Source organism: Patagioenas fasciata, chromosome 10, assembly GCF_037038585.1.
Source record: "Patagioenas fasciata isolate bPatFas1 chromosome 10, bPatFas1.hap1, whole genome shotgun sequence".
NCBI classification, from domain to species: domain Eukaryota; kingdom Metazoa; phylum Chordata; class Aves; order Columbiformes; family Columbidae; genus Patagioenas; species Patagioenas fasciata.
The window spans coordinates 12,155,365-12,172,976 of NC_092529.1; the positions used below are offsets into that span (position 1 = coordinate 12,155,365).

Here is a 17,612-nt window from a genome sequence, read left to right on the forward strand (position 1 = left end):
TTTCCTCATCCCTCACTGACTGGTTTTCATTGATCAGCTTATTTTCTAATAAAGACAATCTACTACCTACTAACTTCCCTTCAGGGTCTGCCATTTCCCCCCCCCCTCCTCTATTGCAAGTACAAACCTAAAGTACAGAAGTGTTGCTGCAGTTCAATGGAAGTTGCAACAGAGAGTTCCATATTTCTTAGTCCTAAGTCTCTTTTACAAGTGTACATCATGTGTCTTTAATTATACATTTTGCAAGGATAGTAAAATACAGCTTATAAATCACTTGCTCAGCTCAAAGTCACTTCCCTATTAATTTGATTGCCTTCTTGCTGCTTTTGCCATGCAGGCCAGCAAGCTGTTTTGTTTGCTTTTGTAAACTTTATTGATTGAAAGAGAACATGCTTTTTTATATAAAAACATTTCTCCATGTGTTTCAGCAGTGTTAATACAAAAACAATTACTCTTGTGTTTCATTAATAATTCCTGTAAGAAAAAGCAGTTTTCAGCTAAGCATGGGTATTCATTTTGCCCAGGAGAGCATGGAATAAATTAATTGAAAAATATACAGACAGATGCAACTGGTGATACTGTTGTATACCACTGGGAAGCCTTTAAAGGTTCCTGAGACATTCTCTTCGTTATGTGCTATGAATTGGCATGTGTGAGAATAATTATTAGTTTCAGTGCAATCTGTACCAGTGCCCTTTTTAACAGAAAGTTCAGGCTGCAGTGTCTAATTGCTAGGTAGATGGATTCATAGTGAGTTGTGGTCTACAGGGCATAACATTTAGTGGATATACTGTGCCGGCTTCTACAGAGTTCTGCAGCTGCGCACTTCCAACTTTATACAGATCATGGATGCTGTCACTTGTAGTCTCTCCAAATGAATAAAAAAGGAAACAGAATCTTACCATTAGTACCTTCATTTGTTTATAGTTTCTGGCCCTTGTATTCACCAGAATTAATCAAAGCATAATTTTGTAAATGCTTTTCTGCTCATATTCAGTTTGGTATCCCATGAGAAGGATTGAATGCAGGACCTGTCAGGTATAACCTACCTTCTTATATTAGTTATACTTAAGAGTTTTAATATAGCTGTATTAAATTTAATTTTGTTAACTCACTAGCAGTGTGTTATAGCATTTCGTATGCTTAGTATTTTCTAAAAATAAGGAAGTACCTCTGAAGGACATTTTTTTATTCCTATCTTGCAGACAGGAAAGCTGAAGCATAAAAATGAAGAGGTTAATACAGAGTCCACAGAACACCTGTCGTATAGCTAGAAATAACCTGAAGTCTGGACTCTTACGCTCCTACTTTAGTATTCATAACTGGTCCATATCATCTCCTATTTGAAATACAAGGAAATAAAGATTTTATTGTTCTTTACATTTGTTTAATTAGAAAATGTTCCTGCTAGTAGAGGACCCTGTGCTAAATATAAATGAGTGTAAGTTACTGAATCCACAATATGAAGTTTGAGTTCTTTCTTTGTTTGGAATAAATAACTCATTTTGTTGTGACATGAAGTTAGAAGTTACAGTTCTGATTTTGCTCTTGGGGTGCAAAACCTCAAATTCCCATTCCCTCTGCTGAGAGGCTTAAAGCACAGAGGAGAGACAGACTGGAAGTAAGAAATTTTTTGACTGGATGGTGATTCATTGTAATATGACTACAAGTATTTTTCTTGTGTTTCCCACGTATTATTAAATAGTGAATACAATAATTGTCTTTTATTTTTTAATTGGATGAAATATATTTTCCTGATATTCAGCAAATGAAACTATGTCAATGAAACTAATTGAGCTACAGAAAACAATACCTGGATTTAGACGAAGAAATGCTCTTTTTGCTCTCTTTTCTTTATATCCTTGTTACTTTATTCTGACTACTCTTTGGAGTACTAGAAGGATTGAAGAAAATTTTCATTTTAGTGTGTCCACATCTAAGCAGTGTATTTTGAGAAATGATCAAAAGACTGAAATGAATATGCTGTAAGAATCTGTGATATTTGCATTGGAAGGAATCCTCTCGGGAACTGCTGTTACTGAAGCACATTGTATTTAAAGGAATACGTACGGCTTTACAAGGTATCTTAGCTCATTAACGTTTATTTCTATGACTGCATCATGGCAATCATAAATCATCCTGTCAATATAACCCTATCCTGGGTTATTAAGATTTGAGACATTTATCCCTTGTATATCCACTTGTATAAAGACGTACTGTCCGATTCCATTCAGGAAAGGACGTTATCATAAGTAAATGTGGATGCACGCAGACTTGTTTGCCTTTCAGTGTTTGCTGTCTTTTCAAGGCAAATAGATGATCTGGGTTTGAATTCCACAGCCCTGATGCTATCAAGCTTCTCAAATTAGTTGACGTCTGCTATTCTCTGCTTTTGACTTTGCCTATTCTTACCATAAGTACATGGCCAAAAAGGAACGTATATTGTGCATAGAAAACTATCACCATGTAAAGCGTTAAATTTAGTTTTAATAAATACATGCAATATTTTTTAATATAAGCTGAGCCAGGATTTGATGGAAAGAAAGTCTAAAATAAGAGGAAAGGAAGGATCCTTCAGTTGTGAAATTCATACAGGACTAATGAGTATGTCTGGTAAAAGACATTTCTAGCATTTCAAATGTCTGGTGGTTCACAGGAATGTGTTGGTATGAAGATGTGTACCACAGCATGAAACATCACTGTGCAACATGTGTTAAAAATATGTTTCAAAGAAAATCTCTGCAATTTGATTTAATTAAATTCATAATAGACATTCGCGCAGCTTCCTGATTGTAACTGATTAACCAACACAGCCCAAGCACGTTCTTACTAAAGCCAAGGAGAGTTATGCCATATATGCACATGGATAGGAAATATGTATTACAACTATCTGTACTCTGTTGTACAAATACCTTTGCTTCAGCTCAAAAAAATGATCTTACCAAAGAGGCTTTGCATTTAAATATAAATATACATGCATACGTATAGATGGGTATATACACAAATATGCATAAAAAAGATGTATCCATAAAATAATTCTTGCTTGTTATTCACCATTAATTAATGTGAAATGCTTGTGTTACTATTTAAGTAGCTGCTTCCTTGAGCCTTTTTAGTGTACTTCCAGATTTTTATAATGTTCTTATAAGGTTCTTGAGGTTACAAGTGGCTGTGGTGTTAGATTTTGAATCTTCAGTTTCTGAAAGCACTGTGAGGTCAGCTGCCAGTTTTAATTCATTTTTTCCATTTACTCTTTCCTTAACGTTTCAGCTTTCTCAGCTTGTAGTTCAAGCTTCTGAGAAAGGTTGGTTTGCCACTCCAGCAAGTTCTTCAACAGCTGCTGCTGGTTAGTCAGCATTTTATAGATGATTGTCATTGTATAGTACAGCAGTAAAAATGCTGTACTGTGTAATGTCATATATATTTAATAAAAGTAGAACGTTTGCAAGCAACATAAACCTTAAAATGCTTCCTAAAATAAAGAGCTTTCTAAATATCTTTTCATCTGTTATACCTACAAAGGATATACACAATATTTTCTGAGGCTTCTTTCAGAAATTTCCATAGTCAACAGCCATAACTGTAATGTTTTCCAGTCCTGCTTTGCTGGGTATGGGAGCTGCTCTCTGTTGAGGAGAGAATGCTTTCATTTGCAGCTTTTATCACAGGGAAGGGTTTTATTTTATGAGAAGGTTATGTGTGTGGTGCTTTTGCAATGAGCTGTGAAAGTAACTCTCCGATTTCTCTAATAGAGCATTCCCCAACCTTAGGATCAGAACTGACACCTCCTTGGCCCTGGTCCTCAGCTGCACTGCAGGCTCTTTGCACTGTGCCAAGGTGCAAGGTGACTCTGAAGCCAATTTAATTGGCCGTGGAGAGCTGCGCTCAACAGAAGGGTTCTCCCTGGAGGCTCCAGAGTGTGTGCTTGGGCCTTCCTTACTGAACTGCCAAGCTGGCCAGTGCAGAAGCCTTTGGGAGCATTGGCAGGCAGTGTAAATCCGATTAGACTTTGGACAGCTATGATTTATGTGAAAAGACCAGCCCAATGAATGCGCAGCCAGCCCACTCCTCAGCCAGTGTTTGTGGAGAGATATTTACAGTGTACTCATGTGGTACACAGATTGATTCATGGTTTTGTTGTATATGCAAACTATGATCTGTTAAATGCATGACAGTGTTAGTTAAAATTATAGGAAAAATATTTTAATTGATATATTTCTATTTTTCTTTTTGCTGCATAATTGTCATTGTGATAGAAATGTCCCCATCTGTGAATTTAACTTCAAGTCTATTTGTGTCTAGGGTTACATACAACCTGGTGTAAAGAGCTCTTCATCCCACTGGAAAGGGTTAATAGGAGATGAAGAAGGAATGTGCAGTTAAGATATTTGCATGAAATTGTTAGGGGAGTTGTGGGAAGCATTTTAATTTTATAATTTTTCATAAATTATTCATTTTTTAAGTAACATCACAAATTTGAACACAGCTAAAAGGTACTAGGCTTTACAGTATCACAGCTTTTGCAGTCACAATGGAAAATGTACCCTTTCAGATTCTCGTGTTTTCTTTTGCTGAGAAAGAAGGAAAAGGGAAAAGATATTAAAGGTTTTTTTCTTTCTCCTCCTCTTCTTACCTAGAAAATTATGGCACTGAGTCAGGTGGGTAATTCAGAGTAAAAATAAGAGCTTTTGTTTACATTCTTTTATCTAGTTTTGGAGCTCTTTTTATTTTTCAAAATTGTTTTCTCTGATAGTGTATATTTTACAGACTGCTCACACCGCATTTATTGATGATTCAATACTGTTTGTTCCTCTCTGAGAAGGTAGTAACGATTTTTTTATTTTCTGTTTTTCTTTCATACTTATTTATTTATTTATTTATTTAAGCCTCATATCCTGGCAATAATAGACTCGTTCCTAAATTTTGAAAATATTTTTGAAAATATTCATTAACATGAGGGAACTATAGTTTATCATCCCTGTGTGAGTCTTTATGTTAGAATTGTATAAAAACAATAGGGCTACGTGCATGTGGAAAATGTACATGCTTTACGTGTCCTAGAATTTGGAGTATCAGAGCTGAATGGGTTGTCAGCTTCCCCGCTACTGTGTCAAAACAGTGACAATGAGTTGGAGTGGCAGTAGGATCCAGAGCTTGCCACAATTTTAATGGCTTTTACTTTGGCCTGAGCTGGCTGCTGGTTCACCAGACTGTCACATAACATCCCAGTTGGTGGTATTGATCCACACTGGGGGAAGCAGATCAAATCCTTTGGATTATCAAACCCTCTTCAGAATAGGGTATTACATGTTTGTTTTGGGAGAAGGACCAAGGACTAAACAGGCACAGAGGCAGTTACCCCTGGATAGGTACAACCAGATAGTGACAGGAATATTCCCAGATCTGTGTTAAAGCCTCTTCGGCTATTTCCTTATGTTGGACATATCCTCTGAAATATAACTTTAGATTTCCATTGCTACCCAAAAGGTAATTCTAGTAGCATTTAAATTATCATTATATTTTAAAAATAATATATATTATTGAGAAAAATAAATGTTATATTTTGCATATTTATAAAAATAGAGCCATAACGTAGCTGGAATGTTTGCTAACCATCAAGTGGTCAGCATTTTACATTCCTTCTCAAATAAAGATGCGAAATACTCTTCCAACAAAAGATGCAAAGGCAAACATGAGATGGAAATGCAGGTCATGTTTAAAGAAGCAAGTTCACAAAGAGGGGACTGAAAATAGTCTATTTTAATTGCATAACATGATATATAAAGTTTCAGACTAGAGTGATATAGATCTTTGCTTTGTCATTTTATGAAGAGCCCAATCAAAAACTGTGCTTTGGAACTCTGTGTTTCAGCTATTTGTTTGTGACTATATTTTGCAGTTTTACAACTTGAATGACACAACATGAACGATTATTTCTGTAATTGGATTCATGGCACTATGTCCTTTTGGTATATCTGCTGTTGCTGTAATTTTTAAAAGCAGTCTTGTTCTGTATGTTTTGTCATTTCTGTACGAAAACTTATTACTGGAAATTTTGATAATATGTGTTAAAACATATACTTTGTTGATTTCAGTATCTTGAATATATAACCTATTTTTTCCATTTTATTTTTAAGTTTTACCAAAAATAGTTAGTTAGAGGTTTTTGTCATGCATTTACCACGTGCCTTCTTTGATAGTCCAATTCAGGAAAAAACATTTATGTCCTGGACATAAAATAAATGACAGTAGCAATAATGATTAGCATTATGAGAGGATAGAAAACAGTCTCCAGTTAAAGCGTACCATTCAGACAGCTTGGCTAACATTTTCCCTCTGATCTCAAATGCTAATTGCGACTTTAAATTGGAGCAAATAGTCCAGCAAAACAATGTAACGTCACCAAAAAATATGCCCCTGCAACATTTCACAGTGGGAGATGCAGCTATGCATGGCATGTGAAATTAAAGGTATGTCACATACTGGCACATCAGCTGTGTCATTTCACCCACACTGTAGCATTGCAGACTGTAGGTGACATTCCACAGTTGAAAAGCCAGCATATGACAAGCTTTTCATTTAAGTGAGTATGCCAGATGCTGGGAAGTTCTGCAGTATCCACTCCTGTATTGTGTAATATGTTTCCATGCTGTTGTGCGTTCTCAAATGTGGTGTTTTGAACCACCATTTAGGCAGAACAATGCATATTTAGGTATGCATCTGGAATAAAAAAATGAAAAGAACCCTCTCCCCCACTGTCCTGCCCATACATCTGTAAATCATTTAAATCTAGCCATTTATTTTGGGACCCTACAGTTGCCAAGGAATATCAGATATCCACATGATGTCCCAAGTGCCAGATTTTGTATTTGGATCCCTGATTTAGATGAATAATGTGTAAAAGTTCATGAGGTGTGAAACTGCATATAGATAGCTCTTCACTGATGTATGCACATGAGGACATTAAGGTTTTTTCCAAGGTCAGTTCAATTTATGCTCACCAAATGCTATCAGAAATGTCACCTGCCTTCAGAGATAGCAAATGACTAAGCATTTTGTTAATAGTAATTTACTGTCCCACCATGCTCACTTTTGAAACCCTGTATCAAAATACAAAGGATGTAAAGACTCATACTTTCTTAAAAATGTCTTGATATATTGTTATTGTAATTTTAAAAATAAGGACTGCTAGCTACTGTTACCATCTTAAATCTTCCATATGCTGAAGAGCTATGAAGTAGTTTCAATATTAAATAAGACCGGTTCAGACTATGGCTGAAGAGAAACCTATGCAAGTTTTTCCAGTTGTTTCAAATGTACTTACGCATTCTTTGTTTTGACTCATCCATCCCATTACTGTAAATCATGTTTTTAACAAAATGTATCTTATTTTCCTGTTCAAAACCATTAGTTGACCACATAAATTGGCAAGTGAATTTTTTTACTAAAAAACTGTATTGCTATAAATAACATTCTCAGTCTTTATAACTGTGAATAGCTGATAATGGCAGGTTATCGCAAATGCCACAACAAAGAGTTGTTTTTAAGGCATTCAGCTATATTCTAAAGAACTTAATGATTGGATTTGATTAAATTGTTTGGAAAGAATGTGTTGGTTCACGCAAAGTAAAAGTTGACCAAAGGATGAAAAGAAAATGAGGTGGCCATGAATAACATGAGAAAAGGAAACTATCCTGGAGGAGTCTAAGGAGAAGAACTCATGCCCTTTATTTAATTTTAATTTGTTCATAATACTTAATTTTATAGTCCATTGGTTTAAGTATATTCCTGAAGCAGAAGCTTATGGAAATTTGAAAAATTTTGAGCTATTCAATGCAAAATGATGCCTATGTTCATGTGCTTCCACATTTAAGTTTCAGATCCCTCACTAGTGACTCAGCAAAAAGTGTAAAGATCAGTCTGAATAATAAAGATTTATGCCTACTTTTATCCAGGATTCTTTATTATTTTGTGGAAAAGGATAAGGCATGTTGTGTCTTCCTTTCCAGCAAACCTGTGTAGGGGAACTTTTCTCTGTAACTGATCAGGTATGTGTGCCACTGAATCTGAATACTACCAGGATTCTAAAATGGTACTCTTTAGTTAGCATTTTTCTTTGTGACTGGTAATAAGTTGTGAAAGTATTATAATTGTTGATCTTTGCTGGCTTTCCATGTTTTTCACCGTCTCTGAGAAGCTGTTGATGAGAACAAATACTTACGAAATTGTCTTTATGATTTTTTTTTTACTCTATCATTTTTTTGAGAATAGGACTTGAGTATTAAATCAGTAGTAATTATAGCACAAGAAATGACCAAATTTTTGCATTCTTTATTTCTTATGTTGTCCAGAAGATAAGCTACTCACACTGTACTATTTCTGCACTAGCATTTCTCAAAGCATTTACTTTAAACCTACACTAACATGAGGAGCCATAGTTAGATACAATTCTGCAGGAATGTTTACTTTTGAGTCCATACCATATCTATGATGTGATAATGAGCACTGTTGCAGTATTTCAACTTCAGGGTAAGACAAAAAATAATAATCAGGGTTGGTAGATAAATGTTCTTCATTTCTAGTGCTATTTGGATAGGCAGGGAATACTAAGTTGCTTAAGTTCCTAACAATCAGAAGACAAAAGTGGTTTGAGAGAACTTTCCTCCAGATTTGGCATTTTGGTATTATATTAATTGCTGTGGCCCATCACTTATATGCAGTAGTTTTGAGTAAGGTACATATGTCAGGCATGCTTAAAGAAAAGCAGGAAGTTCTTCACATATCAATGATCCCGATTTTTCAGATTTACCTATATATTTGTATATATAATGTCTCATTTCACTTCCATTATTTGCTTTAGAACATTTGATCTTCAGGCTACCAGTGGGGATAATGATACTTAGCTTTCCTTAGGCACCATGAGGCTGAATTGATAAATGCCTGGGGGCTCTGTTAAGCTCTACATATTGTAGACGATATATTACTGTAGTAGCTAAACCCAAAGCCAACACAGAGGTAGCGAGGCACAGCAGAAGAAATACAGGTTTGCAGAACTGTGTGTGGCAAGAGCAAGAAAACATTACCTATGTAGAGCCTGAGCCAGATGATGATGGAAGATCACGTCACTAAACTACATATTACATAGTCTTAAGAGAACTTTCTAGTCTGGCACTTATCTCACTCTAGACCTGTTTTGTATACTTGCTAATAAAAGATGTATTATGAGAATTGCATAATTTCTGGACTGTTAGTGCTTGAAAATGGATGTAAGAAAATTAGGGATGGTAGCATGGCTCATATTTATAACGGTCAAATAGCTTTATACTCACTTTGGTGCTTACTACTCTTCACTACATGTGTTTGCTTTCTCTTTCTCTCTATATGGTGTGGATGGTTTAAGTACAGAAGAACTTTCTTTTCCACTCGAACAACAGAAAATCCAGCATTTTTGCCCAACTGCGTTCTTCAGTCCAGCCTAAGTAAAGGATCAGGTCTTGAAAAATGCTCTACATTCATGATGGCACTGCCTTCAGCACCTTCTCAGGGAAAGGGCTGCAGTACCTGCAGCCATTCTTTGGCATCTTCTCTCAGTATCTTTTAGAATAAGATCCTAATCTGTTGATGATTCTTGAGAAAGATACTTAGATAATTATCATGACATACAATGTTTATTGAATTTAAAGCCGCAGCCTATCAAAAATTTGGTCTAGATTATTTTGGTCATAAAGCTGTGATGTATTTTCCATAGTTTTAATACCTAAATATACACAACTCTTTCTGTCACTTAGTTTTATTAGTTATTCAGTCTGATGATAATGCCTTTTTTTATAGATGATGGTGATGACATATAATGCATACACATATATTTCTCAATTTTTGAAAAAATAAAGTACTGGGTTGTATCTTATATTCCCAAGACACTGACTAATTTATTAATTTAAAATAAATTATAATAAGCACTTCAAAATGCTTTCATGCAGGGAGAATTGGAGAATTCCACAGAAACTGGAAGTCATAGAGTAGAATCATTGAATCATTTCAGTTGGAAGAGGACCTCAGGATCATTGAGTCCAACCATAACCTAACCTAAGCATAGCACTAAATCATATCCCTAAGAACCTCATCTAAATGCCTTTTAAACAACTCCAGGGATGGTGACTGCACCACTTCCCTGGGATTAGCAGTTAAAATCGCTAATTCCTGTAGACAAAATAATTGGAAAACATTTGTAGTCTTGTAACTATTGTCACATTTACACTTATTTTATAGAAACTACTGAGGGCGTCAGCATTGGTCTGTACACCATTACTATTTTTCTAACTGCTTTTTTCCTAAAAACTCTTCACTATGATATTGATCAGAGGTCAGGTTAAATATGACCCATGTTTTGGTTTTGATGGTCTTGGTGATTTTAGTGAGGGTGCCACATCACTGTTCATGAGCAAAAAATGGATTCCTTATTGGATTTTTTAATGTATCCATAAAAATGTGTTTGTATTTGCTAAACACAAAAATACTGTATTTCTAGTCAAGAGATTAAAAATGTAAATATGTTGTTCCCTGAAATTTTCACATCATTTTGTGGGTTTACTGGAGGGGAGAAAAGCTGGCAAGAGTTCTAAGAAATATTTACTTAAGTTGGAATGTGACTAACTGCACAAGGAAAGCCTCTACTTCCAGCTAACAAGAGGCATTTTTAATGCCAACTTTAATTAAGGTTTGCAAATCATGCTACAAGTCTAAGGACCATGAGGTTCCAATAAGATGGAAATTTTTTGTAATACTAGAATTGCTCTTTAAACTCTTTTTTTTTTCAGTATTTGAAAAATTAATAAAACATAGGTTATAAAGTAAGTGTCACTGCTGTCCCTTTGAAAATCACAGAAAGAAATGTCTTCAAATTCCTACAGAAGTAAAACACATTTTTTTAGGAGACAAAATACGTGTATGTTGACTATATTTAAACAATAATATCTGGAGTAATAAAGTTGTTGTTGCTGATGGTTTAATCGTTACGTGCTAACACAACAGTGTGTTTAAACCTGTATTAGAATTTTTGCAAAAAATAATAAAAAATTGCTTCACTTGCTTGGCCATCTGCATAGAATTTCAGCTCCATATTTCCTCTTACAGTTGTATAGGACAAAATTTTTCTGTTTTGCTTATTTAACTCACTGAAATTATACAAGAGTGAGCTTTGCATGTCTAATGAAGAACAGCTCAAAAGATTAGGAACAAAGCATTTTTGTAGAACTAACATGCACTTCGAATATGTGAGTGCAGCAACTGTTGCTTAGCCACAAATGGTTTCTGTCAGATTCAGCTTTTATCTTGGATGTTCCTGAAGGAATGTGGATTAACATAATGAGAATGTTCATGAACCATCTCATTATAATTTTAGAAATTTCAGTGCTGAATAATACACTGGGCTTTATTATCAAGCTTCATGACTGAGCTTTTTTATTTAGTAAAATATATTTTATGCGTATAATTTGGTTTGCATTCACTTTCCTGTATGTCAGCTATATTTTTAGTCTAGAATTTGAAGGAAAGAAGAGAAAATATCAGTCACATTCTGAACATCATTATATCATCCAAAATATCAGAGAATTACAGGTTCCCTTTATTTTCTAGTGCCCTTTGTACTGGACATGTCTAAGGGGATGTTCATTATATATTGCTGCAAATTCCAAATAATTACTATTAATTCCAAATTAACCCAAGCTTGAAAATATATATAATCCTTCATCTGGATTTTATGGCAGGATGAAGCATTGCATGTCACTTCTAAAACAAGTTTGACATTCAAGAGAAATTAATCATAAAGGAGTAAGTATGTATAATATGCTTTATATACTGCATTAGTCATGGATGAAACTAATTTTTTGAAATATGAAATATTTGCAGTAATATGAAAGAATTTGTGAAGATTTTTCTTAAACAGGGTTTTCTTCTTTCCCGCCTCACAAACACAGAGCAAATGTGATATAGTGGAAGAACTGATCATGAAGAGGGTTTTCTGTTTCATTCAAGTTATTGACAGCTTTTATTGCAGCTTTATATCACTACATGAGTGTGTAGCATTTTTTATTTATTTCTTCTTGCTCCTGTCCCAGCTTTTAAGCTATTTTCATGTAATGCGTGATTCCACTACTCTTCTATTAAACATGGAGAGCAGGATTGCCATCAGAGATGACACCACGATCTCTGTCAATGCTTCTGCTCATAGTATTATTTTGGAAACCAGCTCTCTTGGAAGTTAGCTGATCTCCAGTCTGAATATATTCTTACCACCTTTGCTTATTTGTAGATAAAGTACAGCCAGCCTTTCTCTAGACTTAACATGATGTGGAAAGAAGTAGCATTACTTTTTGTTGTTGATCACAGAATCACAGAATGTAAGGGATTGGAAGGGAGTTTAATTTTGCAGAAGTGGTTAATACAGAGAATGATAGTTAATACAACTCCTCATATATAGTTTTTGCATATTGACAACAATATGCCATATATACATTGCCAGACACATAGCACAGCAGGGCTAGCTTTTTATTTGGTCCTAAACATAGCAAAATCACATATTTAAACGTATTAATAAATAAGCATATAGTCCATCTTATACTAAGCATACTGTGTTTGTGATAGTGTACTTGTGGAAAACAGAATTGTTTGCTTTCTGTGCAACTTTATTTTTTAATTTATTAGCTTAATAACTGAGGAAGTTGTGCCATGTTAATATTCTTATAATTCTGTATTCTGGAAGACTTGTATTTGAGCTACAGGGACGTGAACATGATTTGATGATTCAGTGGAGAGCACGTTTCTGTAAAGACAGAACACATTCTTTATTGCTTGGTTTTCTTTTGCTTTTGTTGTACAAATTTTCTATCTCTTACCATAATCTTTATTTTCAAAATTACGAAAGCTATATAGTTCAATGCATTTGGAAAAAATTAATAAAATATCCATATGGTCACTGCTAGGAGAGAAGACAAGGTCTTATTATCTGCGTTACATGTTATACGTTTGGTTGAAAATACTTCCTAAAGATATTGAAAGTAAACATAGACTGAAATGTCAAATTTCTCTAGTCATTTTATTAGCTGACAAGAATATGGAGTGGATTTCTGTGAATTTCAAAGTAAATTTTCAATTCAGAAGTCTGAAATCAGATTTCAAGTTCACAGATTGGTGCCTAAATGTAACTGTCCTGATTTTCAGATGGCTGAATATCAGTCACACTGAAGCAATGGAAACTATGGAAACTGTTCCCATGGTACAGACACTAGAGACTGGTTTTAGGTGTCAGAGTTTAGAAAATTTGGACTTTTGGTTTTAAATTCTGTAATATATACAATGTTTTTTTTTTTCCTTTTTTCCACACATCTACGTTTTTCTGCTGAGCTTTGCTAAATGTTGTGAATGAAAAGTTGTTAGTGAACTTCTGACACAGTTTTGAATTTTGTAACTGAAATTCATGCACTCAGATGACCAGATGTTCAAATCCAGATGCTCTGTAAGTGTCCCTTAACTGAATATTTATGAACTTAGATGTAAACTGAGCTAAATGTCAGCTTGAGTTAACACAGAAGTAGACTTGGACAGGGATTATCTCATAAACTACTCTTCTGCTAGAAAATGCTACCTTGTTCAGTCTGAATACTTAATGAAAATTTAGGTGCAGTCTGTTTTACTCTGATCGGTCAGATTTGTCACAGAGGTGGAGACCGAGCAGATCTGAGACTTGTCCTCATCTGTGTGTTGCCACCATTTCCTTCCCATCAGAACTGATAATTCTGTGGCCACAGGGACAGTGTTTGTGAAAATGGCAAGTTGATCTGACATGTCATGGGGCCATAGAGTATCTAATGTCTGACCAGGTAAAGAGAGAGATTTGTGCGCTGGTGAATAGTAGCAAGGACTGGACTTGCCCTTTTGGGTGTAATGTGCTTAATCTAACAGTGAAATTATAGTTTATACTCCATAATTTACTGCTTTAATATTGTTATTGCACAAACAGATAAAATGTTAATCATTATTGTGGTTCCATATTTTAGTAACAAAACATTAAACACAGTAATGCCAGACTGGTTCGTATCCATCGATTTGCATCTAGACTATTTTCTAGATTTTTTTAAACTAAGATTTTGGAATCAAAGACAGAAAACCCTTTCTGAATTCTAAGTTAGTTTAATGGCTCTTGTGAGAAAGCTCCGAGAGGTTAGTGAGGGTTCTGTGTGTGTTCACTGAATGGTGGACATTAAAAAGATGACAATTGATGTGGTAATTGTATATTTTTATGGAAAAAAAAAATCTCTGCTTATTTCATCATTACAGAATTTGTAGTGTGTTTCTGACCCACAACAAGGAGGTTTTAGGAGCTGAGGACCCATTACTTAGGACCAGATTGTGAATGTCATACTCCTGTGGTTGATTGTTTAGTGCTGTTGTCTTCGATGTTTATGGTTTTCAATGAGTAACTGCACAGCAATGGAAAAAGATAATATTGTTTTAGTCTATATTAATTGTTTCTTCATCAACTTGTGTGAGCTGAGGGGATACCAATTTGATTTATCTTTTGGGCATATGCAGGCAGCTCTGTGTAAGTTTCAGAGGCTACGGGAAAATAGAAATAATGAAAAAAAAAAAATAGACTTTACAAATATTGTGATCACAATACACGGAGATTTCCCTCCTTTCTTCCTCCCCGAAATATGTGATTCTGTGAAGTTTTAAAATACTTGAATGCATATTCTGTTAGTAATCTCTTCAGTATTTGGCTGCACTATTCTCCTTACAGTTGTGAAACAGCCACATATTCTGAAACCTTGCCAAACAGCATAGGGAAGTTGTTAGAAAAAGGAGGTTCTTTACATAAGTAACATATGAAGATGAATGTATAATTAATTATAATTGTATGAGAGGCAACTTCCTTTTGGTAGGTACATCTTCTGTAGTCTTACAATATATTACTGATGTTTCTTTGCCTTTTCAGTAGTTAACCTATTTTTGTAATTATTGGTAATCTTTTGTGGCAAACTTTTTTTTTTTAATGAGAAATAATTGCTCTTAAAATAACGCACTCCCCTAAAATATTCAGATCATGTCAGATGAATTCTTTTGTGGTGATGCAACCTGAAATGCCTTGGTGAAAATTTGTAGATGCGGCATTTTATACGTAAGGGAAAACAGGCTGACTGCATGAGAAAAGGAGTGGTGAGTCAGGAGAGGGAGAAATGAGTGACCTTTTCCTTTTTTGTTCTGTATGTTCACCTTGTATTTGTGGTACATAGTCATCATTTTCAGAGGAGATAAAATCCTCAGCTAATTGATCCAGTATCATGTATAAATGCCTTCTGAAGTGAATAAATGGGATTAGATTATTTTTTAAATAATTGGGATGTAAGATAGCTAATGATAACTCTATGCACAGTATCAACAAATAATATTAATAAGTCACATAAACATTAGTTTTAGGGTCTGCCATCCCAGAGTTTTCATCCAAAACGGTGTCTGATGTTCAACATGAAAGTTTATCTATTATCCAAATGTTAAGAACAAGACCTAAGTGAATGCAAAGTGTGCTCAGCATTTTCTTCTCAAATTTTTTGTAATGGTATAATTTTGTGCCCTCAATCACAAATTACAATAATTATGACATCCCTGAATGGATTAAGAGGTGAAAAAGCAAATCCAGTCAAACTAATTATAGCAAGAGACTGAAGACTGTGTACCACTTTCTTTTGTGTTAATATCTTCAGAAGCTGGTATGTGTGAATCTAAGCTCTAGCTTGAGAGATCAGCTTTGCAATATTCCCACCATTATTTGCACACACCTGGAGTACTTGTGACAACAGAAATAGTTTACATGGAAAAATATTAGAAGAAAATTATTTTGAACGATACAGCGTGAAATCTTTATGCATGATGAATAAACCTGGTGACTGGGATGTTATCCAAGCATCCTTTTCCATTGCTGAAGCTTCAAAGGAAATACTATGGGAGGACTTGGGTTAGGTGTAGCCTCCAGAAATATTCTTTAAGGTTGGGGTTTTTTCAAATGTTTGCCCTATGGTATGTTATCTAAGTCCCTCATTTACCAATGAAAAATTATGTGAGCCTGTGTCAAAAACTTAGATAAATGAAGATCTGTCACATTTACAATTCTCTCATATCCAACAGATCACAGTTTCCCTACAGTGAAAGAAGCATGGCCAAGCTCTGGTCTTCTTTGCCATCAACAAACTAGCTGTGTAATTCTGAGATTAATACTTTCATCATGTTTGTGCTAGCTTTTATGTTCAGCTAAAAATAGGCACTTGTCCTTTTTCAGGTTTCTCTGTAAAGATCAGGAGATAACAAGTTCTCATTGTAGCTCCTGTTGCATTGAGTCTTGTCTCTAAGAACGGGGCAGGACACTTCCCATATGTTTTGCCACAGTAACTTCCAGTCTGTTGGTCTGCAGACACAAGTGCTATATAGAAGTGTAAGTAATGAATGCAAATAGTGAAAATGCCTCTCTGATTTGCCTTTATATCAATCATTCAAAAATCAAACACCTCTGTGAAAATTGCAAAGTGACAGATTTTATTTCCTTTATGTGATGACTATTATTTAGTTTCAGAGGTTGAATTCCCTGGTAGTTTCAGTGGTACTTGCTTAGTAAATCTTGCATATTCAACATTAAGAATAATTTAGAGAAGGTATTTGGTATGAGCAAGTGAATCTGTGGAAAAAAAATGCAAGACATTTGAGGTATCAGACAGCTCAAAGTAAATCCTTGAAGCCTTTCATCTGTCTGTGTTTAAACAGGAATCCAGAGTGGCAGATTTTCAGTAGCATGTGTTAAATGAATTTTTTGCCTTAGTGCAATTCAGGATTGCTATTCAAATTGTTGTTAATAAAACCTCTGTCCATGTGTGTGAATATTTTGGTCATGGAATGTTTTGCAATATCATCTGTTGCTCGCAGTGTCATCTTGCTGCATTGGTTGATAATCAGGACAGAACTCCTGTCTTCATTCATGCTTCTGGTGTCTGTGGCACTAGTTTGTATCCAAATTCATCATTGAAGTATGTCTGCCCTCTGTCTCTCAGTGACCTAATCAATCTGAATGATTTTGACCATGGAAGGTAGGTTATTTCTTCTGAATATCTGTGATCATCCTTTTTCCTAGAGGAGAACTGTAGCTACTTGATAGTAGTTTTGCTTTAAATGGACAGATGAGGAGTATAGTTCAGATGTATGGCCCCTGCATGTTTTGACTTTTCAATCAGACAACTTCCCAAATGGATTTTTTTTCTCATTCAGACACATTTTCCAGCATAAGAGATTAAATAAAAAAAACAAGGGGAGAGTGAGCAAATGTTGATAGGGGATTTCGTCTGTCTTTTGGTCAGGGACAAAAAGTGAAAGGAAGGAAATAAAAGTTATCATGTATGATGTCTGAGGAAAAGCAAGCATTTCATATTCACCCGTTCACAGACTCATCTACGATACCACTTTTCAGTTCATCAAAGGTGCTTCAAGGCCTGTACCTATGAAGTGCACTTGCTTTTACTACATGCTAGTGAAGAGGCAGGTAATGAGAAGAGAAGAAAGTTTGGAAAAATTAA

At 35.0% G+C, this 17,612-nt stretch overlaps 1 protein-coding gene across 1 annotated transcript in view; it reads left to right on the forward strand.

Moving 5' to 3' along the window:
• Positions 1-4,579: 4,579 nt before the first annotated feature.
• CACNA2D3 (calcium voltage-gated channel auxiliary subunit alpha2delta 3) overlaps positions 4,580-17,612 on the forward strand; it is a 481,484-nt gene continuing 468,451 nt past the window's right edge. The window contains exon 1 of the mRNA XM_071813168.1: positions 4,580-4,658. The gene's annotated coding sequence lies outside the window, so the exon portion shown is untranslated. The remainder of the gene's footprint in view (positions 4,659-17,612) is intronic.